General features: G+C 46.6%; 22 non-coding genes and 3 pseudogenes across 22 annotated transcripts; 5 read left to right on the forward strand and 20 right to left on the reverse strand.

Annotated features, from left to right (window-relative positions):
• Window positions 1-313: 313 nt before the first annotated feature.
• Window positions 314-455, reverse strand: LOC135045257 (U1 spliceosomal RNA; annotated as a pseudogene).
• Window positions 456-607: 152 nt separating this feature from the next.
• LOC135045006 (U1 spliceosomal RNA) lies at window positions 608-771 on the reverse strand. Its single transcript, XR_010237542.1, has one exon. It is a non-coding gene; the product is annotated as a U1 spliceosomal RNA (small nuclear RNA).
• A 694-nt stretch (window positions 772-1,465) lies between these two features.
• LOC135044473 (U1 spliceosomal RNA) lies at window positions 1,466-1,607 on the reverse strand (annotated as a pseudogene).
• Window positions 1,608-1,759: 152 nt separating this feature from the next.
• On the reverse strand, window positions 1,760-1,923 carry LOC135044998 (U1 spliceosomal RNA). The gene has a single exon (XR_010237534.1). It is a non-coding gene; the product is annotated as a U1 spliceosomal RNA (small nuclear RNA).
• A 674-nt stretch (window positions 1,924-2,597) lies between these two features.
• On the reverse strand, window positions 2,598-2,760 carry LOC135045283 (U1 spliceosomal RNA). Its single transcript, XR_010237790.1, has one exon. It is a non-coding gene; the product is annotated as a U1 spliceosomal RNA (small nuclear RNA).
• Window positions 2,761-2,911: 151 nt separating this feature from the next.
• LOC135044938 (U1 spliceosomal RNA) lies at window positions 2,912-3,075 on the reverse strand. The gene has a single exon (XR_010237474.1). It is a non-coding gene; the product is annotated as a U1 spliceosomal RNA (small nuclear RNA).
• A 674-nt stretch (window positions 3,076-3,749) lies between these two features.
• Window positions 3,750-3,912, reverse strand: LOC135045215 (U1 spliceosomal RNA). The gene has a single exon (XR_010237743.1). It is a non-coding gene; the product is annotated as a U1 spliceosomal RNA (small nuclear RNA).
• A 152-nt stretch (window positions 3,913-4,064) lies between these two features.
• LOC135044933 (U1 spliceosomal RNA) lies at window positions 4,065-4,228 on the reverse strand. The gene has a single exon (XR_010237469.1). It is a non-coding gene; the product is annotated as a U1 spliceosomal RNA (small nuclear RNA).
• A 671-nt stretch (window positions 4,229-4,899) lies between these two features.
• LOC135045286 (U1 spliceosomal RNA) lies at window positions 4,900-5,063 on the reverse strand. Its single transcript, XR_010237793.1, has one exon. It is a non-coding gene; the product is annotated as a U1 spliceosomal RNA (small nuclear RNA).
• Window positions 5,064-5,215: 152 nt separating this feature from the next.
• LOC135045078 (U1 spliceosomal RNA) lies at window positions 5,216-5,379 on the reverse strand. Its single transcript, XR_010237611.1, has one exon. It is a non-coding gene; the product is annotated as a U1 spliceosomal RNA (small nuclear RNA).
• Window positions 5,380-6,073: 694 nt separating this feature from the next.
• Window positions 6,074-6,215, reverse strand: LOC135044445 (U1 spliceosomal RNA; annotated as a pseudogene).
• Window positions 6,216-6,367: 152 nt separating this feature from the next.
• On the reverse strand, window positions 6,368-6,531 carry LOC135044463 (U1 spliceosomal RNA). The gene has a single exon (XR_010237054.1). It is a non-coding gene; the product is annotated as a U1 spliceosomal RNA (small nuclear RNA).
• Window positions 6,532-7,202: 671 nt separating this feature from the next.
• LOC135044423 (U1 spliceosomal RNA) lies at window positions 7,203-7,365 on the reverse strand. The gene has a single exon (XR_010237023.1). It is a non-coding gene; the product is annotated as a U1 spliceosomal RNA (small nuclear RNA).
• Window positions 7,366-7,517: 152 nt separating this feature from the next.
• Window positions 7,518-7,681, reverse strand: LOC135044943 (U1 spliceosomal RNA). Its single transcript, XR_010237479.1, has one exon. It is a non-coding gene; the product is annotated as a U1 spliceosomal RNA (small nuclear RNA).
• A 615-nt stretch (window positions 7,682-8,296) lies between these two features.
• LOC135044389 (U1 spliceosomal RNA) lies at window positions 8,297-8,459 on the reverse strand. The gene has a single exon (XR_010236994.1). It is a non-coding gene; the product is annotated as a U1 spliceosomal RNA (small nuclear RNA).
• Window positions 8,460-8,611: 152 nt separating this feature from the next.
• On the reverse strand, window positions 8,612-8,775 carry LOC135045136 (U1 spliceosomal RNA). Its single transcript, XR_010237669.1, has one exon. It is a non-coding gene; the product is annotated as a U1 spliceosomal RNA (small nuclear RNA).
• Window positions 8,776-9,446: 671 nt separating this feature from the next.
• Window positions 9,447-9,609, reverse strand: LOC135044436 (U1 spliceosomal RNA). Its single transcript, XR_010237033.1, has one exon. It is a non-coding gene; the product is annotated as a U1 spliceosomal RNA (small nuclear RNA).
• A 152-nt stretch (window positions 9,610-9,761) lies between these two features.
• LOC135044912 (U1 spliceosomal RNA) lies at window positions 9,762-9,925 on the reverse strand. The gene has a single exon (XR_010237448.1). It is a non-coding gene; the product is annotated as a U1 spliceosomal RNA (small nuclear RNA).
• Window positions 9,926-10,596: 671 nt separating this feature from the next.
• Window positions 10,597-10,759, reverse strand: LOC135044509 (U1 spliceosomal RNA). Its single transcript, XR_010237092.1, has one exon. It is a non-coding gene; the product is annotated as a U1 spliceosomal RNA (small nuclear RNA).
• Window positions 10,760-10,903: 144 nt separating this feature from the next.
• Window positions 10,904-11,019, forward strand: LOC135044659 (U5 spliceosomal RNA). Its single transcript, XR_010237200.1, has one exon. It is a non-coding gene; the product is annotated as a U5 spliceosomal RNA (small nuclear RNA).
• Window positions 11,020-11,289: 270 nt separating this feature from the next.
• Window positions 11,290-11,405, forward strand: LOC135044680 (U5 spliceosomal RNA). The gene has a single exon (XR_010237221.1). It is a non-coding gene; the product is annotated as a U5 spliceosomal RNA (small nuclear RNA).
• Window positions 11,406-11,691: 286 nt separating this feature from the next.
• LOC135044637 (U5 spliceosomal RNA) lies at window positions 11,692-11,807 on the forward strand. The gene has a single exon (XR_010237178.1). It is a non-coding gene; the product is annotated as a U5 spliceosomal RNA (small nuclear RNA).
• Window positions 11,808-12,081: 274 nt separating this feature from the next.
• On the forward strand, window positions 12,082-12,197 carry LOC135044756 (U5 spliceosomal RNA). Its single transcript, XR_010237296.1, has one exon. It is a non-coding gene; the product is annotated as a U5 spliceosomal RNA (small nuclear RNA).
• Window positions 12,198-12,472: 275 nt separating this feature from the next.
• Window positions 12,473-12,588, forward strand: LOC135044776 (U5 spliceosomal RNA). The gene has a single exon (XR_010237315.1). It is a non-coding gene; the product is annotated as a U5 spliceosomal RNA (small nuclear RNA).
• Window positions 12,589-17,949: 5,361 nt separating this feature from the next.
• TRNAN-AUU (transfer RNA asparagine (anticodon AUU)) lies at window positions 17,950-18,023 on the reverse strand. The gene has a single exon. It is a non-coding gene; the product is annotated as a tRNA-Asn (tRNA).
• Window positions 18,024-20,957: the final 2,934 nt, after the last annotated feature.

Here is a 20,957-nt window from a genome sequence, read left to right on the forward strand (position 1 = left end):
CCTCCTTTGGTGTGGGGCTCATGTTGGCCATGCCCCATCCCCTGAAGCATTCAAGCTGATTTCTTGCAGCAGCTGGGCACTGTAACAGCTCCAGAGCTGCTCTGTAAGGCAAGTAAAAGGGTGTGGGCCCTGCAGCACTACCTGTAGTTTGCATTGTACATTGGAAGGCACAAAGTAAGCAGACGGGAGCAGAAGTCAGGATAGTGCACAAGGGTATAGAAGGGAGGGGCTCAAGAAAAAAGAAGTGGAAACAGACAGCAAACTAGGCTGGAGAGAGACCTGAGACAAAGAGATCTGAATTATATGAGAGCCGACCAGGGGAAACACAAATTATGCAGTCAAGTTTCCCACATTTGGGGAAATCGCAGGGGCAGCACACCCAGAGTGCAATGGGTGAGCCTTGCCCTGGGAGAAGCACCTTCATGATCATAGTATCTCACCTGGCAGGTAAGTAGGAGTTGGGCTAGAGCTGGGGAGGGTCGCTGCTCGGGCACCCCCCTGTCAAGTGAAGGAGATCCAACTGAGGCAGCACAAGGGAACTCTTGAAAGAAGAACAAGGCTAGAGGAAGATCTGAAACAAAGAAATCTGACTTTTACCAGAGCTGACCAGAGGAAAACACAAACACAGTCCCCCACTACCACAAATAAAGCAGTCGAGTTTCCCACATTTGGGGAAATCACAGGGGTCAGCATACCCAGAATGCAATGAATGAACCTCACCCTGGGAGAATAATCTTCATGACCATGGTATCTCCTATGCAAAATAAGTATGATTTGGGATAGGGCTGGGGAGGGCCGCTGCTCAGGCACATCTCTGTCAAGTAAAGGAGATTCAAATGAGGCAGCACAAGGGAACTCTCATCTGGGGACAACAACTGCAGGGAGAACATATATTTTCAGATGAACATGGGAGGGCAGAAGGCTGCCTAATACTGAAGCACCCCCAAACAACAAACCAAATGCAACAACTAGTGCAAGCATTCCTGGGGGAAGGCCTGCCGCAGATGGATTTGCATATGGTGATGTCATCCAAGCAGTGGGTCAAAGTTGGCTTCAACCCTCGTCTGCATATGAAAACAGAAAAGGGGCGTGCAGGGCATGGTGGCCTTTTGCGGCGCTTGTCTGACCCCTAGTTTGCATTAAACACCTCCACCCTCCTTCGGTGTGGGGCTCATGTTGGCTATGCCCAGCCCCTGAAGCATTCAAGCTGATTTCTTGCAGCAGCTGGGCACTGTAACAGCTCCAGAGCTGCTCTGTAAGGCAAGTAAAAGGGTGTGGGCCCTGCAGCACTACCTGTAGTTTGCATTGTGCATTGGAAGGCACAAAGTAAGCAGACGGGAGGAGAAGTCAGGATAGTGCACAAGGGTATAGATGGGAGGGGCTCAAGAAAAAAGAAGTGGAAACAGACAGCAAACTAGGCTGGAGAGAGACCTGAGACAAAGAGATCTAAATTATACGAGAGCCGACCAGGGGAAACACAAATTATGCAGTCAAGTTTCCCACATTTCGGGAAATCGCAGGGGCAGCACACCCAGAGTGCAATGGGTGGGCCTTGCCCTGGGAGAAGCACCTTCATGATCATAGTATCTCACCTGGCAGGTAAGTAGGAGTTGGGCTAGAGCTGGGGAGGGTCGCTGCTCGGGCACCCCCCTGTCAAGTGAAGGAGATCCAACTGAGGCAGCACAAGGGAACTCTCGAAAGAAGAACAAGGCTAGAGGAAGATCTGAAACAAAGAAATCTGACTTTTACCAGAGCTGACCAGAGGAAAACACAAACACAGTCCCCCACTACCACAAATAAAGCAGTCGAGTTTCCCACATTTGGGGAAATCACAGAGGTCAGCATACCCAGAATGCAATGAATGAACCTCACCCTGGGAGAACAATCTTCATGACCATGGTATCTCCTATGCAAAATAAGTATGATTTGGAATAGGGCTGGGGAGGGCCGCTGCTCATGCACATCTCTGTCAAGTAAAGGAGATTCAACTGAGGCAGCACAAGGGAACTCTCATCTGGGGACAACAACTGCAGGGAGAACACATATTTTCAGATGAACATTGGAGGGCAGAAGGCTGCCTAATACTGAAGCACCCCCAAACAACAAACCAAATGCAACAACTAGTACAAGCATTCCTGGGGGAAGTTCTGCAGAAGACGGATTTGCATATGGTGATGTCATCCAAGCAGTGGGTCAAAGTTGGCTTCAACCCTCATCTGCATATGAAAAGAGAAAAGGGGCGTGCAGGGCATGGCGGCCTTTTGCGGTGCTTGGATGACCCCTTTTTCGCATTAAACACCCCCACCCTCCTTTGGTGTGGGGCTCATGTTGGCCATGCCCCATCCCCTGAAGCATTCAAGATGATTTCTTGCAGCAGCTGGGCACTGTAACAGCTCCAGAGCTGCTCTGTAAGGCAAGTAAAAGGGTGTGGGCCCTGCTGCACTACCTGTAGTTTGCATTGTGCATTGGAAGGCACAAAGTAAGCAGACGGGAGGAGAAGTCAGGATTGTGCGCAAGGGCATAGAAGGGAGCGGCTCAAGAAAAGAGAAGTGGAACCAGACAGCAAACTAGGCTGAAGAGAGACCTGAGACAAAGAGATCTGAATTATACGAGAGCCGACCAGGGGAAACACAAATTATGCAGTCAAGTTTCCCACATTTAGGGAAAACGCAGGAGCAGCACACCCAGAGTGCAATGGGTGAGCCTTGCCCTGGGAGAAGCACCTACATGATCATAGTATCTCACCTGCCAGGTAAGTAGAAGTTGGGCTAGAGCTGGGGAGGGTCGCTGCTCGGGTACCCCCCTGTCAAGTGAAGGAGATCCAACTGAGGCAGCACAAGGGACTCTCGAAAGAAGAACAAGGCTAGAGGAAGATCTGAGACAAAGAAATCTGACTTTTACCAGAGCTGACCAGAGGAAAGCACAAACACAGTCCGCTACTACCACAAATAATGCAGTCGAGTTTCCCACATTTGGGGAAATCACAGGGGTCAGCATACCCTGAATGCAATGAATGAACCTCACCCTGGGAGAACAATCTTCATGACCATGGTATCTCCTATGCAAAATAAGTATGATTTGGGATAGGGCTGGGGAGGGCCGCTGCTCAGGCACATCTCTGTCAAGTAAAGGAGATTCAACTGAGGCAGCACAAGGGAACTCTCATCTGGGGACAACAACTGCAGGGAGAACACATATTTTCAGAAGAACATGGGAGGGCAGAAGGCTGCCTAATACTGAAGCACCCCCAAACAACAAACCAAATGCAACAACTAGTGCAAGCATTCCTGGGGGAAGGCCTGCAGCAGATGGATTTGCATATGGTGATGTCATCCAAGCAGTGGGTCAAAGTTGGCTTCAACCCTCGTCTGCATATGAAAAGAGAAAAGGGGCGTGCAGGGCATGGCGGCCTTTTGCGGCGCTTGGATGACCCCTAGTTCGCATTAAACACCTCCACCCTCCTTCGGTGTGGGGCTCATGTTGGCTATGCCCCAGCCCCTGAAGCATTCAAGCTGATTTCTTGCAGCATCTGGGCACTGTAACAGCTCCAGAGTTGCTCTGTAAGGCAAGTAAAAGGGTGTGGGCCCTGCAGCACTACCTGTAGTTCGCATTGTGCTTTGGAAGGCACAAAGTAAGCAGAGAGGAGGAGAAGTCAGGATAGTGCGCAAGGGCATAGAAGAGAGCGGCTCAAGAAAAGAGAAGTGGAAACAGACAGCAAACTAGGCTGGAGAGAGACCTGAGACAAAGAGATCTGAATTATACGAGAGCCGACCAGGGGAAACACAAATTATGCAGTCAAGTTTCCCACATTTGGGGAAATCGCAGGAGCAGCACACCCAGAGTGCAATGGGTGAGCCTTGCCCTGGGAGAAGCACCTTCATGATCATAGTATCTCACCTGGCAGGTAAGTAGGATTTGGGCTAGAGCTGGGGAGGATCGCTGCTCGGGTACCCCCCTGTCAAGTGAAGGAGATCCAACTGAGGCAGCACAAGGGAACTCTCGAAAGAAGAACAAGGCTAGAGTAAAATATGAGACAAAGAAATCTGACTTTTACCAGAGCTGACCAGAGGAAAGCACAAACACAGTCCCCCACTACCACAAATAATGCAGTCAAGTTTCCCACATTTGGGGAAATCACAGGGGTCAGCATACCCAAAATGCAATGAATGAACCTCACCCTGAGAGAACAATCTTCATGACCATGGTATCTCCTATGCAAAATAAGTATGATTTGGAATAGGGCTGGGGAGGGCCGCTGCTCATGCACATCTCTGTCAAGTAAAGGAGATTCAACTGAGGCAGCACAAGGGAACTCTCATCTGGGGACAACAACTGCAGGGAGAACACATATTTTTAGATGAACATGGGAGGGCAGAAGGCTGCCTAATACTGAAGCACCCCCAAACAACAAACCAAATGCAACAACTAGTGCAAGCATTCCTGGGGGAAGTTCTGCAGAAGACGGATTTGCATACGGTGATGTCATCCAAGCAGTTGGTCAAAGTTGGCTTCAACCCTCATCTGCATATGAAAAGAGAAAAGGGGCGTGCAGGGCATGGCGGCCTTTTGCGGTGCTTGGATGACCCCTAGTTTGCATTAAACACCTCCACCCTCCTTTGGTGTGGGGCTCATGTTGGCCATGCCCCATCCCCTGAAGCATTCAAGCAGATTTCTTGCAGCAGCTGGGCACTGTAACAGCTCCAGAGCTGCTCTGTAAGGCAAGTAAAAGGGTGTTGGCCCTGCAGCACTACCTGTAGTTTGCATTGTGCGTTGGAAGGCACAAAGTAAGCAGACAGGAGAAGTCAGGAGAGTGCACAAGGGCATAGAAGGCAGGGGCTCAAGAAAAGAGAAGTGGAAACAGACAGCAAACTAGGCTAAAGAGAGACCTGAGACAAAGAGATCTGAATTATACGAGTAGCCGACCAGAGGAAACACAAATTATGCAATCAAGTGTCCCACATTTGGGGAAATCGCAGGAGCAGCACACCCAGAGTGCAATGGGTGAGCCTTGCCCTGGGAGAAGCACCTTCCTGATCATAGTATCTCACCTGGCAGGTAAGTAGGAGTTGGGCTTGAGCTGGGGAGGGTCGCTGCTCGGGCACCCCCCTGTCAAGTGAAGGAGATCCAACTGAGGCAGCACAAGGAAACTCTCAAAAAAAGAACAAGGCTAGAGGAAGATCTGAGACAAAGAAATCTGACTTTTACCAGAGCTGACCAGAGGAAAGCACAAACACAGTCCCCCACTACCACAAATAATGCAGTCGAGTTTCCCACATTTGGGGAAATCACAGGGGTCAGCATACCCAGAATGCAATGAATGAACCTCACCCTGGGAGAACAATCTTCATGACCATGGTATCTCCTATGCAAAATAAGTATGATTTGGGATAGGGCTGGGGAGGGCCGCTGCTCAGGCACATCTCTGTCAAGTAAAGGAGATTCAACTGAGGCAGCACAAGGGAACTCTCATCTGGGGACAACAACTGCAGGGAGAACACATATTTTCAGATAACCATGGGAGAGCAGAAGGCTGCCTAATACTGAAGCACCCCAAACAACAAACCAAATGCAACAACTAGTACAAGCATTCCTGGGGGAAGGTCTGCAGAAGACGGATTTGCATACGGTGATGTCATCCAAGCAGTGGGCCAAAGTTGGCTGGAACCCTCATCTGCATATGAAAAGAGAAAAGGGGTATGCAGGGCATGGTGGCCTTTTGCGGCGCTTGGATGACCCTTAGTTCGCATTAAACACCTCCACCCTCCGTCGGTGTGGGGCTCATGTTGGCTATGCCCCAGCCCCTGAAGCATTCAAGCTGATTTCTTGCAGCAGCTGGGCACTGTAACAGCTCCAGAGCTGCTCTGAAAGGCATGTAAAAGGGTGTGGGCCCTGCAGCACTACCTGTAGTTTGCATTGTGCGTTGGAAGGCACAAAGTAAGCAGACAGGAGGAGAAGTCATTAGAGTCCACAAGGGTATAGAAGGGAGGGGCTCAAGAAAAAAGAAGTGGAAACAGACAGCAAACTAGGCTGGAGAGAGACCTGAGACAAAGAGATCTGAATTATATGAGAGCCGACCAGGGGAAACACAAATTATGCAGTCAAGTTTCCCACATTTGGGGAAATCGCAGGGGCAGCACACCCAGAGTGCAATGGGTGAGCCTTGCCCTGGGAGAAGCACCTACATGATCATAGTATCTCACCTGGCAGGTAAGTAGGAGTTGGGCTAGAGCTGGGGAGGGTCGCTGCTCGGGCACCCCCCTGTCAAGTGAAGGAGATCCAACTGAGGCAGCACAAGGGAACTCTCGAAAGAAGAACAAGGCTAGAGGAAGATCTGAGACAAAGAAATCTGACTTTTACCAGAGCTGACCAGAGGAAAGCACAAACACAGTCCCCCACTACCACAAATAATGCAGTTGAGTTTCCCACATTTGGGGAAATCACAGGGGTCAGCATACCCAGAATGCAATGAATGAACCTAACCCTGGGAGAACAATCTTCATGACCATGGTATCTCCTATGCAAAATAAGTATGATTTGGGATAGGGCTGGGGAGGGCCGCTGCTCAGGCACATCTCTGTCAAGTAAAGGAGATTCAACTGAGGCAGCACAAGGGAACTCTCATCTGGGGACAACAACTGCAGGGAGAACACATATTTTCAGATGAACATGGGAGGGCAGAAGGCTGCCTAATACTGAAGCACCCCCAAACAACAAACCAAATGCAACAACTAGTAAAAGCATTCCTGGGAGAAGGTCTGCAGAAGACGGATTTGCATATGGTGATGTCATCCAAGCAGTGGGCCAAAGTTGGCTGGAACCCTCATCTGCATATGAAAAGAGAAAAGGGTTATGCAGGGCATGGCGGCCTTTTGCGGTGCTTGGATGACCCCTAGTTCGCATTAAACACCTCCATTCTCCTTCGGTGTGGGGCTCATGTTGGCTATGCCCCAGCCCCTGAAGTATTCAAGCTGATTTCTTGCAGCAGCTGGGCACTGTAACAGCTCCAGAGCTGCTCTGTAAGGCAAGTAAAAGGGTGTGGGCCCTGCAGCACTACCTGTAGTTCGCATTGTGCGTTGGAAGGCACAAAGTAAGCAGACAGGAGAAGTCAGGAGAGTGCACAAGGGCATAGAAGGCAGGGGCTCAAGAAAAGAGAAGTGGAAACAGACAGCAAACTAGGCTGGAGAGAGACCTGAGACAAAGAGATCTGAATTATACGAGAGATGACCAAGGGAAACACAAATTATGCAGTCAAGTTTCCCACATTTGGGGAAATCGCAGGGGCAGCACAACCAGAGTGCAATGGGTGAGCCTTACCCTGGGAGAAGCACCTTCATGATCATAGTATCTCACCTGGCAGGTAAGTAGGAGTTGGGCTAAAGCTGGGGAGGGTCGCTGCTCGGGCACCCCCCTCTCAAGTGAAAGAGATCCAACTGAGGCAGCACAAGGGAACTCTCGAAAGAAGAACAAGGCTAGAGGAAGATCTGATATAAAGAAATCTGATTTTTACCAGAGCTGACCAGAGGAAAGCACAAACACAGTCCCCCACTACCACAAATAATGCAGTCGAGTTTCCCACATTTGGGGAAATCACAGGGGTCAGCATACCCAAAATGCAATGAATGAACCTCACCCTCGGAGAGCAATCTTCATGACCATGGTATCTCCTATGCAAAATAAGTATGATTTGGGATAGGGCTGGGGAGGGCCGCTGCTCAGGCACATCTCTGTCAAGTAAAGGAGATTCAACTGAGGCAGCACAAGGGAACTCCCATCTGGGGACAACAACTGCAGGGAGAACACATATTTTCAGATGAACATGGGAGGGCAGAAGGCTGCCTAATACTGAAGCACCCCCAAACAACAAACCAAATGCAACAACTAGTACAAGCATTCCTGGGGGAAGTTCTGCAGAAGACGGATTTGCATACGGTGATGTCATCCAAGCAGTGGGCCAAAGTTGGCTGGAACCCTCATCTGCATATGAAAAGAGAAAAGGGGTATGCAGGGCATGGCGGCCTTTTGCGGCGCTTGGATGACCCTTAGTTCGCATTAAACATCCCCACCCTCCTTCGGTGTGGGGCTCATGTTTGCTATGCCCCAGCCCCTGAAGCATTCAAGCTGATTTCTTGCAGCAGCTGGGCACTGTAACAGCTCCAGAGCTGCTCTGTACGGCAAGTAAAAGGGTGTGGGCCCTGCAGCACTACCTGTAGTTTGCATTGTGCATTGGAAGGCACTTAAGAAAAGAGAAGTGGAAACAGACAGCAAACTAGGCTGGAGAGAGACCTGAGACAAAGAGATCTGAATTATACGAGAGCCGACCAGGGGAAACACAAATTATGCAGTCAAGTTTCCCACATTTGGGGAAATCGCAGGAGCAGCACACCCAGAGTGCAATGGGTGAGCCTTGCCCTGGGAGAAGCACCTACGTGATCATAGTATCTCACCTGGCAGGTAAGTAGGAGTTGGGCTAGAGCTGGGGAGGGTCGCTGCTCGGGTACCCCCCTGTCAAGTGAAGGAGATCCAACTGAGGCAGCACAAGGGAATTCTCGAAAGAAGAACAAGGCTAGAGGAAGATCTGAAACAAAGAAATCTGACTTTTACCAGAGCTGACCAGAGGAAAACACAAACACAGTCCCCCACTACCACAAATAATGCTGTCGAGTTTCCCACATTTGGGGAAATCACAGGGGTCAGCATACCCAGAATGCAATAAATGAACCTCACACTGGGAGAATAATCTTCATGACCATGGTCTCTCCTATGCAAAATAAGTATGATTTGGGATAGGGCTGGGGAGGGCCGCTGCTCAGGCACATCTCTTTCAAGTAAAGGAGATTCAACTGAGGCAGCACAAGGGAACTCTCATCTGGGGACAACAACTGCAGGGAGAACACATATTTTCAGATGAACATGGGAGGGCAGAAGGCTGCCTAATACTGAAGCACCCCCAAACAACAAACCAAATGCAACAACTAGTGCAAGCATTCCTGGGGGAAGGCCTGCAGCAGATGGATTTGCATATGGTGATGCCATCCAAGCAGTGGGTCAAAGTTGGCTTCAACCCTCGTCTGCATATGAAAAGAGAAAAGGGGCGTGCAGGGCATGGTGGCCTTTTGCGGCGCTTGGATGACCCCTAGTTCGCATTACACACCTCCACCCTCCTTCGGTGTGGGGCTCATGTTGGCTATGCCCCAGCCCCTGAAGCATTCAAGCTGATTTCTTGCAGCAGCTGGGCACTGTAACTGCTCCAGAGCTGCTCTGTAAGGCAAGTAAAAGGGTGTGGGCCCTGCAGCACTACCTGTAGTTTGCATTGTGCGTTGGAAGGCACGAAGTAAGCAGACGGGAGAAGTCAGGATAGTGCGCAAGGGCATAGAAGGGAGCGGCTCAAGAAAAGAGAAGTGGAAACAGACAGCAAACTAGGCTGGAGAGAGACCTGAGACAAAGAGATCTGAATTATACGAGAGATGACCAAGGGAAACACAAATTATGCAGTCAAGTTTCCCACATTTGGGGAAATCGCAGGGGCAGCACAACCAGAGTGCAATGGGTGAGCCTTGCCCTGGGAGAAGCACCTTCATGATCATAGTATCTCACCTGGCAGGTAAGTAGGAGTTGGGCTAGAGCTGGGGAGGGTCGCTGCTCGGGCACCCCCCTCTCAAGTGAAAGAGATCCAACTGAGGCAGCACAAGGGAACTCTCGAAAGAAGAACAAGGCTAGAGGAAGATCTGATATAAAGAAATCTGATTTTTACCAGAGCTGACCAGAGGAAAGCACAAACACAGTCCCCCACTACCACAAATAATGCAGTCGAGTTTCCCACATTTGGGGAAATCACAGGGGTCAGCATACCCAGAATGCAATGAATGAACCTCACCCTGGGAGAACAATCTTCATGACCATGGTATCGCCTATGCAAAATAAGTATGATTTGGGATAGGGCTGGGGAGGGCCGCTGCTCAGGCACATCTCTGTCAAGTAAAGGAGATTCAACTGAGGCAGCACAAGGGAACTCTCATCTGGGGACAACAACTGCAGGGAGAACACATATTTTCAGATGAACATGGGAGGGCAGAAGGCTGCCTAATACTGAAGCACCCCCAAACAACAAACCAAATGCAACAACTAGTGCAAGCATTCCTGGGGGAAGGCCTGCAGCAGATGGATTTGCATATGGTGATGTCATCCAAACAGTGGGTCAAAGTTGGCTTCAACCCTCGTCTGCATATGAAAAGAGACAAGGGGCGTGCAGGGCATGGCGGCCTTTTGCGGCGCTTGGATGACCCCTAGTTCGCATTACACACCTCCACCCTCCTTCGGTGTGGGGCTCATGTTGGCTATGCCCCAGCCCCTGAAGCATTCAAGCTGATTTCTTGCAGCAGCTGGGCACTGTAACTGCTCCAGAGACGCTCTGTAAGGCAAGTAAAAGGGTGTGGGCCCTGCAGCACTACCTGTAGTTTGCATTGTGCGTTGGAAGGCACGAAGTAAGCAGACGGGAGAAGTCAGGATAGTGCGCAAGGGCATAGAAGGGAGCGGCTCAAGAAAAGAGAAGTGGAAACAGACAGCAAACTAGGCTGGAGAGAGACCTGAGACAAAGAGATCTGAATTATACGAGAGCCGACCAGGGGAAACACAAATTATGCAGTCAAGTTTCCCACATTTGGGGAAAACGCAGAAGCAGCACACCCAGAGTGCAATGGGTGAGCCTTGCCCTGGGAGAAGCACCTTCATGATCATAGTATCTCACCTGGCAGGTAAGTAGGAGTTGGGCTAGAGCTGGGGAGGGTCGCTGCTCGAGCATCCCCCTGTCAAGTAAAGGAGATTCAACTGAGGCAGCACAAGGGAACTCTCATCTGTGGACAACAACTGCAGGGAGAACACATATTTTCAGATAAAAATCTTGGTCATGCTCTGGTTTCTCTTCAGAACGAACAAATCTTTCGCCTTTTACTAAAGATTTCCGTGGAGAGGAGCAAAACCGAGTTTTATCTCAATTTTTGCATGCCTCATCTTTTTGGGGTTTCTTTTATCGGTTTAAAGATAGAATGAGTGTGCTTTAATGTAAGCTCATTTGCATAGAAATGACAGTAAATGTTTGTTTCTTTTCAAACAGAACTTTCTTGACCATGCTACTTGCTTGAAAGATCTGGGAGCACATGGAATACAGTACAAACCATGCTTATAGCAAGGAGAAGACAGGTGAGAAATCTGCTTTCTTTCAAATTGGGCGCTCACTTTGATCTGAATGAGGACTGCTGGCACGGCACTCAGGCGACAGGTGGAATCTTGGTCATGCTCTGGTTTCTCTGCAGAACGAACAAATCTTTCGCCTTTTACTAAAGATTTCCGTGGAGAGGAGCAAAACTGAGTTTTATCTCAATTTTTGCATGCCCCATATTATTGGGGTTTCTTTTATCGGATTAAAGACAGAACGAGTGTGCTTTCTTGTTAGCTTTAATGTAAGTTTATTTGCATAACAATGACAATAAATGTTTGTTTCTTTTCAAGCAGAACTTTCTTGACCATACTAATTGCTTGAAAGATCTGGGAGCACATGGAAAAGAGTACAAACCATGCTTATAGCAAGGGGAAGCCTGGAGAGAAATCTGCTTTCTTTCTTTCAAATTGGGTGCTCACTTTGAGCTGAATGAGGACTGCTGGCATGGCACTCAGGCAACAGGTGGAATCTTGGTCATGCTCTGGTTTCTCTTCAGAACGAACAAATCTTTCGCCTTTTACTAAAGATTTCCGTGGAGAGGAGCAAAACTGAGTTTTATCTCAATTTTTGCATGCCCCGTCTTATTGGGGTTTCTTTTATCAGTTTAAAGATAGAACGAGTGTGCTTTAATGTAAGCTCATTTGCATAGAAATGACAGTAAATGTTTGTTTCTTTTCAAACAGAACTTTCTTGACTATACTAATTGCTTGAAAGATCTGGGAGCACATGGAAAAGAGTACAAACCATGTTTATAGCAAGGGGAAGCCTGGTGAGAAATCTGCTTTCTTTCTTTCAAATTGGGTGCTCACTTTGAGCTGAATGAGGACTGCTGGCATGGCACTCAGGCGACAGGTAGAATCTTGGTCATGCTGTGGTTTCTCTTCAGAACGAACAAATCTTTCGCATTTTACTAAAGATTTCCGTGGAGAGGAGCAAAACTGAGTTTTATCTCAATTTTTGCATGCCCCATCTTATTGGGGTTTTATTTTATCGGTTTAAAGATAGAACGAGTGTTCTTTAATGTAAGCTCATTTGCATAGAAATGACAGTAAATGTTTGTTTCTTTTCAAACAGAACTTTCTTGACCACACTAATTGTTTGAAAGATCTGGGAGCACATGGAAAAGAGTACAAACCATGTTTATAGCAAGGGGAAGCCTGGTGAGAAATCTGCTTTCTTTCATTCAAATTGGGTGCTCACTTTGAGCTGAATGAGAACTGCTGGCATGGCACTCAGGCGACAGGTGGAATCTTGGTCATGCTCTGGTTTCTCTTCAGAACTAACAAATATTTCGCCTTTTATTAAAGATTTCCGTGGAGAGGAGCAAAACTGAGTTTTATCTCAATTTTTGCATGCCCCATATTATTGGGGTTTCTTTTATCAGTTTAAAGACAGAACGAGTGGGCTTTCTTGTTAGCTTTAATGTAAGTTTATTTGCATAACAATGACAGTAAATGTTTGTTTCTTTTCAAACAGAACTTTCTTGACCATGCTACTTGCTTGAAAGATCTGGGAGCACATGGAAAACAGTACAAACCATGCAGTATCACAAGAGCCTTTATTTGATCTTTCATGAAGATAGAGCAGAATTGAGGACACGTCAACAATTTCTGCCAAAGGTGGTTCATCTTTCCACATGGTGCCTTTGGCCACTGACACCTTCGTTGAGTCAAAGTCTCTGGCTGTGGTCAGAACTTTGAAAATTTATGTCACCAGAACGGTTCAGATTAGGAAAACAGAGGCTCTGTTTGTCTTGTATGCTCCCAACAGGATTGGGTGTCCTGCTTCCATGCAGACCATTATGCGCTGAATCTGTGGTAAGATTCAGCATGCTCATTCCACGGCAGGATTGCCGTTACTGAATTAGGTGAAGACCCATTCTACTAGAAAGGTGGGTTCATCCTGGGCAGCTGGTCGGGGAGTCTCAGCATTGCAACTTTGCCGAGCAGCTATTTAGTAAACACTTTTGCTAAGTTTTACAAGTTTGATACCTTGGCTGATGATAACCTCAAGTTGGGTCATTCGGTGCTGCAGAGTCGTACGCACTCTCCCACCCGTTCAAGAGCTTTGGTATAACCCCATGGTTCTTAATGTGACCCCAGCATCCTCTAGGTCGTATGAGAAAATAGGATTTTAATACCTACCGGTAAATCCTTTTCTCTTAGTACGTAGAGGATGCTGGGCACCCGTCCCAGTCCATACTGTGTCTGCAGTTATTACTTGTGGTTATACACATGTTGTGTTACGGTTCTGGTCAGCTTTTTGCTGCAATTGTTCATGCCGTTGGCTTGTGTTCTGTTGAATGCCACGTTCTGTGGCATGCTTAAGGTGTGAGCTGGTAAGATGCTCACCTTAGTTTAACAATAAATCCTTTCCTCGAAATGTCCGTCTCCCTGGGCACAGTTCCTATAACTGGAGTCTGGAGGAGGGGCATAGAGGGAGGAGCCAGTTCACACCCTTTGAAAGTCTTAAAGTGCCCATGTCTCTTGCGGATCCCGTCTATACCCCATGGTTCTTAATGTGACCCCAGCATCCTTTACGGACTAAGAGAAAAGGATGCCCTTGTGTACTATCCTGACTTCTCCTCCCGTCTGCTTACTTTGTGCCTTCCAACGCACAATGCGAACTACAGGTGGTGCTGCAGGGCCCACACCCTTTTACTTGCCTTACAGAGCAGCTCTGGAGCTGTTACAGTGCCCAGCTGCTGCAAGAAATCAGCATGAATGCTTCAGGGGATGGGGCATGGCCAACATGAGCCCCACACCAAAGGAGGGTGGGGGTGTTTAATGCGAACTAGGGGTCATCCAAGCACTGCAAAAGGCCGCCATGCCCTGCATGCCCCTTTTCTCTTTTTATATGCAGATGAGGGTTCCAGCCAACTTTGGCCCACTGCTTGGATGACATCACCGTATGCAAATCCGTCTGCTGCAGACCTTCCCCCAGGAATGCTTGTACTAGTTGTTGGATATGGTTTGATATTTGATGGTGCTTCAGTATTAGGCAGCCTTCCGCCCTCCCATGTTCATCTGAAAAGATGTGGTCTCCCTGCAGTTGTTGTCCCCAGACGAGAGTTCCCTTGTGCTTCCTCAGTTGAATCTCCTTAACTTGACGGGGGAGGGGCTGCCCGAGCTGCCACCCTCCCCAGCCCTATCCCAACTCATACTTATTTTACATATTAGATCTCTTGATCATGAAGATTGTTCTCACAGGGTGAGGTTCATCCATTATATTTTAAAATAGGAAGGTACAAATTACATATTTGAATTGCATCTATTTGCTGGATTCAAATGCCCCCCCCCCCTTCCTTTCTCAATTGTGCCCGTCAGCAGCTATTCTAAGGTTGCTGCCAATGGGTGTGACACATTAATTTCTTCTGTGGGGTACACTGGACTCCACAAGGATTCACATTGGGGTGTAGAGTAGGATCTTGATCTGAGGCACCAACCGGCTCAAAGCTTTTGACTGTTCCCAAGATGCTCAGCGCATCCTCCTCTATAACCCCGCTTCCATGAACAGGGAGCTCAGTTTGTAGTTGGTGCCTTCAGTAGCAGGCCACTTAACAGGGGCCTGCCTCAGGCAGCCTATTCTTAGCTATTAATTTTGACAAGAAAAGAAGAACTTGTTTTATGAGAATCTACAAGGGCTGCAGCAGGCTAGGTCTAATAGACATCTTTACTGCAGCTTCATCACTCCCAGCGGCGCTGTATACTCCCGTGCCCTGGTTGCTGGGTCACTGCAGCGGAGGCTCCGGTTTCTTCCTAAGGTCAGTCACACACACACCGCCCTTCCGGATCACGAGGCCGCTGATTAAGGGGAGCGTGGCCGTAGGGGGTGGGCCGTGTGCGCACTGGGGTGGACACTGATTACTGGGCAGCCGCTCCACTAGCCACCAGGTACAGTTAAGGAGCACAGGTCTGGGGGTTTTTCTCCTATATTAACCCAATTTTGTACTGCCCGCAGCGCATTGTGATAGGTAATAGGGCCTGATTCAGGTTGGATTGCAATCACAATAAGCGATCCAACTGCAAAAATTGCTAAGAGCATACGCATGTGCCTGCATGCGATCGCCTCTGCCTGTCAATCGGGGCAGGGGGGGAGAGTGGGGTCAGCAACACTCCATTTCCAGGTCAGGGATGGAGCAGTGCGGGGGCAAGGCTTCAAAATGGGGTCTGCAATGGAGGAGACACAGGGGGCGTGGTCACAGCGGCTGTATGACATCACATTCAGCCGCTGTGATCACAAAAATGGTGGCGGCTTCCTGCGCGCACATACAGTCTGCACCAGCAGGAGGCTACACCATTGTTTATGATCACGCTGAACTGCAGTGCGACTGCAATTATAGCATGGTAAAAAAGGGAGGTGTCATACTGGGTGGCCATGCCCTGTCACTGTGCAGGAGCCAGCACCGCTTACACACTAGTCCCCGGGTGCAGCCCCCAACCCCCGGGACACCCGGAGCAACAAAATGTAGATTCAGGCCACCAGGCCACGCCCCTACCTATGAAATCATGCCTCCTTTTTACCATTGCGCTGCTTATTTGCACGCACTGCATTACAATCTCCCTCGCCACCTCTCTGGGGGTCACCAGTGATAGTGACACCTCTGCCATGCTTGTAGCAGCTGGTCCAAAGATCTATGCCTCAAGCCCTGAGTGTTTGCCCTTGTGACTTGTTGATCATCATAGCGAAGCAGATGCTTACAGAAAACTGCAGGGGCTTAGATTGAAAATAAAAAAAATTGATGGGTATAAGGTAGAGAGGAGCGGGTTCGGTTCTCCGAGAACCGAATTCCCCACGAACTCCACGTGGTTTACACTGGTCTGAGGCAGGCTCGGTTGTTCCCGCCTGACTCGGAAAACCTGAACAAGGGAAAATGTCATCATCCCGCTGTCGGATTCTCGCGAGATTCGGATATTATATATAGAGCTGCGCGTTGCCGCCATTTTTACTCGTGCATTGAAGAGAGAGCGGAGAGGACGTGGCTATGTTCTCTCAGTGGAAATCTCAATATCAGTGCTCAGTATCAGTGGTTACTTATTGCTGCTCAGTAATACTAGTAGTGTGTCTCTCCTGCTCAGTGTCAGTTCTCAGTAGTATCCTCATCAGTGCTCAGTATCACTGCTCATTGTCTTGTGCTGCATTGTGGTGCTCAGCATACTACAGTACATTACTAATAGTCCAGTGCTGCATCTTGCTGCTCAGTGTCAGTTCTAGTATCCTCATCAGTGCTCACTATCACTGCTCATTGCATTGTGGTGTTCTGTATACTACAGTAATATAGTAACATATAGTAACATAGTTTTTGAGGTTGAATAGAGGCAAATTGCCCATCGTGTTCAACCTGTTTTAAGTTGTGATGATTCTACATACTTGCTGAATAATGTTTTATGACTAGTTAGCTACTATAACTCATGTTACCCCCGGATTAACCATGTTGATATTTTAAGTATTATAACCTTGGATAGCTTTTTCATTCAGAAATGTATCCATTCCTTTTTTAAATCCAATTACAGAGTCCGCCATTACCACCTTCCCTGGCAGGGAATTCCACATCCTGATTGCCCTAACAGTGAAGAACCCTTTCCTCCATTGCATTCTGAACTTTCCTCCAGTCGCAGCGAGTGACCACGTGTTCTTTTAATAAATAATTCCTCTGATAACTCTTTGTTATGTATCTTTACATATTTGAAGATATTAATAATATCTCCTCTTAGGCACCTCTTTTCTAGTGTATACATATTCAGCCTAGTAAGTCTTTCCTTATAGTCCAGTACTTTTAGGCCTTTAATCAATTTAGTCTTCAGGATCTCTCGGACTTCCATGAGCAGCAGAGTAGTGCAATGGAAGGATGCTGGGCCCATAACCCAGAGGTCGATTAATCGAAACTATCCTCTGCTATGTGCATTTTTTTTTATAATTAAAGTAATCAAAAACTGGGATTGATATTTTGGCTCTTTTATTTTTACTTAAAGTACAATAACTTTTATCATTTTAATTTGTTTTAATAGTATATTATCAGCATTGTTTTCTTTAAAAAATCCACTTAATATTCTTTACCCTATTCCTGAAATGGTAATTGACAAAAACAAACTACATTGTCACCAGAAGAGCAATGCAAAATGTACAAGTGATATATTAAAATCATCTTCCATCTTGAATTTCAATGATGCATTGGGACAACAATTTTGTGAGAAACATCTTCACCCATAAAGAAAGATTTTCTTAATTCCTTATCTGTGTGCTGATTAGATATTACCTTGTTTTCACATTAAACAGACTTCCACATGAGAAAGCAGCAAGGATGCAGTAACGTTTATGTTTCCTGGTGTCAACCTGTATTATTTCAGTAGAATTTGAAATGAGGATGCATCTTGCTGCCTTTCCAATGTAGCAAGTTTAATTCAGTAATAGGTGAAAAAACATTCCTACAAAGGTGTTAATAAGAGACTTGGCTTTGTGGACACTTTTCAGAGAGCAAATTTGTTAGCATAAAAATAAAGTCAGAAAATGAAGAGCTGTTTAATCACTCAATTGGACTTTTCTGCCAGCATAATTTTTTTTTCTCTGCAACCCACTGCTAAATTGTGCTTCCTAGCTGTTTTTTATAAAATAACTTAATCAAATCTAACTCTGATTACATCAGAGAAGGCCAGGTACCCTACACCATAAGAGGGGGTTTGAAATTTTGACTTGTCTACTTAAAGATCACCAAAATCTGATCACAAGGTCAATTACATCCCTGGGTGGGATTGAACCACCAATCTTTTGGTTAATAGCCAAACATGCTAACCGATTGCACCACAGAGACACCTCGTAAAAGTATATACTGACAAAGGCTAATAAGCATTCATCTAGAACGTTTCCTAGAAAAACTTTAAAAAGTCAATAATCTGGAGAGTTTTTGTAAGAAATACATTGGTACTTTCCCATGATGAGTGAGTGCTTCAGGATCTCTTGCACTTACATGAGCAGCAGAGTACTGCAACGGAAGCATGCTGGGCCCATAACCCAGAGGTAGGCAGATTGAAACTATCCTCTGCTATATGCATTGTTTTTTGTTAATTAAAGTAATCCAAAACTGGGATTGATATTTTGGCTCTTTTATTTTTACTTAAAGTACAATAACTTTTACCATTTTAATTTGTTTTAATAGTATATTGACAGTATTGTTTTCTTTAAAAAATCCACTTAATTTTCTTTACCCTATTATTAAAATGGTAATGGACAAAAACAAACTACATTGTCACCAGAAGAGCAGTACAAAATGTACAAGTGATATATTAAAATCATCTTTCCAGCTTGAATTTCAATGATGCTTTGGTGCAACAATTTTGTGAGAAACATCTTCACCCATAAAGAAAGATTTTCTTAATTCCTTACCTGTGTGCTGATTAGATATCACCTTGTTTTCACATTAAACAGACTTCCCCATGAGGAAGCAGCAAGGATGCAGTGACGTTTATGTTTCCTGGTGTCAACCTGTATTATTTCAGTAGACATTGAAATGAGGATGCATCTTGCTGCCTTTCCAATGAAGCAAGTTTAATTCAGTAATAGGTGAAAAACCATCCCTACAAAGGTGTTAATCAGAGACTTGGCTTTGTGGACACTTTTCAGAGAGCAAATTTGTTAGCATAAACATAAAATCAGAAAATGAAGAGCTGTTTCGTCACTAAATTGGACTTTTCTGCCAGCATAATTTTTTTTCTCTGCAACCCACTGCTAAATTGTGCTTCCTAGCTGTTTTTTTATAAAATCACTTAATCAAATCTAACTCTGATTACATCAGAGAAGGCCAGGTACCCTACACCATAAGAGGGGGTTTGAATTTTTGACTTGTCTATTTAAAGATCACCAAAATCTGATTACAAGGTCAATTACATCCCTGGGTGGGATTGAACCACCAACCTTTTGGTTAATAGCCAAACATGCTAACCGATTGCGCCACATAGACACCTTGCAAAAGTAGATACTGACAAAGGCTAATAAGCATTTATCTAGAACGTTTCCTAGAAAAACTTTAAAAAGTCAATAATCTGGAGAATTTTTGTAAGAAACACATTGGTACTTTCCCATGATGAGTGAGTGCTTCAGGATCTCTTTCACTTACATGGGCTATTAACCAAAAGGTTGGTGGTTCAATCCCACCCAGGGATGTAATTGACCTTGTGATCAGATTTTGGTGATCTTTAAGTAGACAAGTCAAAATTTCAAACCCCCTCTTATGGTGTAGGGTACCTGGCCTTCTCTGACGTAATCAGAGTTAGATTTAATTAAGTGATTTTATAAAAAACAGCTAGGAAGCACAATTTAGCAGTGGGTTGCAGAGAAAAAAATAACATTTTAAACCTACCGGTAAATTTTTTTTCTCGTAGTCCGTAGAGGATGATGGGGACTCCGTAAGGACCATGGGGGATAGACGGGCTCCGCAGCAGACATGGGCACTTTAAGAAAGACTTTAGATCTGGGTGTGCACTGGCTCCTCCCTCTATGCCCCTCCTCCATACCTCAGTTAGAGAAACTGTGCCCAGAGGAGACGGACAGTACGAGGAAATGATTTTTGTTAATCCAAGGTCAAGATTCATACCAGCCACACCAATCACACCGTATAACTTGTGATATACAACCCAGTTAACAGTATGAAAACAACATAGCATCAGTCCAAGACCGATGAAAACTAACATATAACCCTTATGTAAGCAATAACTATATACAAGTCTTGCAGAAGTAGTCCGCACTTGGGACGGGCACCCAGCATCCTCTACGGACTACGAGAAAAAGATTTACCGGTAGGTTTAAAATCTTATTTTCTCTTACGTCCTAGAGGATGCTGGGGACTCCGTAAGGACCATGGGGATTATACCAAAGCTCCCAAACGGGCTCCTGCGGATGACTCTGCAGCACCGATTGAGCAAACAGGAGGTCCTCCTCAGCCAGGGTATCAAACTTATAGAACTTTGCAAAGGTGTTTGAACCCGACCAAGTAGCAGCTCGGCACAGCTGTAGTGCCGAGACCCCTCGGGCAGCTGCCCAAGAAGAGCCCACCTTCCTAGTGGAATGGGCCTTGACTGAATTAGGCAACGGCAATCCCGCCATAGAATGCGCCTGCTGAATCGTGTTACAGATCCAGAGAGCAATAGTCTGATTTGAAGCAGGGGTGCCAATCTTGTTGGCTGCATACAGGACAAACAGTGCTTCTGTTTTTCTGACTCTAGCCGTTCTGGCCACGTAAATTTTCAAAGCCCTGACCACATCAAGGGACTCGGAATCCTCCAAGTCACGCGTAGCCACAGGCACCACAATAGGTTGGTTCATATGAAAGGATGAGTCCACTTTTAGCAGGAATTGAGGACGGGTCTGCAATTCCGCTCTATCCATATGGAAAACCAGATAGGGGATTTTATGTGATAAAGCTGCTAATTCCGACACTCACCTAGCGGAAGCCAAGGCTAATAACATGACCACCTTCCAAGTGAGATATTTAAACTCCACCATTTTAAGTGGTTCAAACCATAACCTTAACACCACGTTAAGGTCCCAAGGGACCACCGGAGGTACAAAAGGAGGCTGAATATGCAGTACTCCCTTCACAAAAGTTTGTACTTACTTCAGGAAGAGAGGCCAATTCCTTTTGAAAGAAAATGGATAAGGCCAAAATCTGAACCTTAATAGAGCCTTATTTTAGGCCCAAATTCACTCCAGTTTGTAGGAAGTGAAGGAAGTGGCCCAGGTGGAATTCTTA

This window comes from Pseudophryne corroboree, unplaced genomic scaffold (assembly GCF_028390025.1).
Source record: "Pseudophryne corroboree isolate aPseCor3 unplaced genomic scaffold, aPseCor3.hap2 scaffold_90, whole genome shotgun sequence".
NCBI lineage: Eukaryota > Metazoa > Chordata > Amphibia > Anura > Myobatrachidae > Pseudophryne > Pseudophryne corroboree.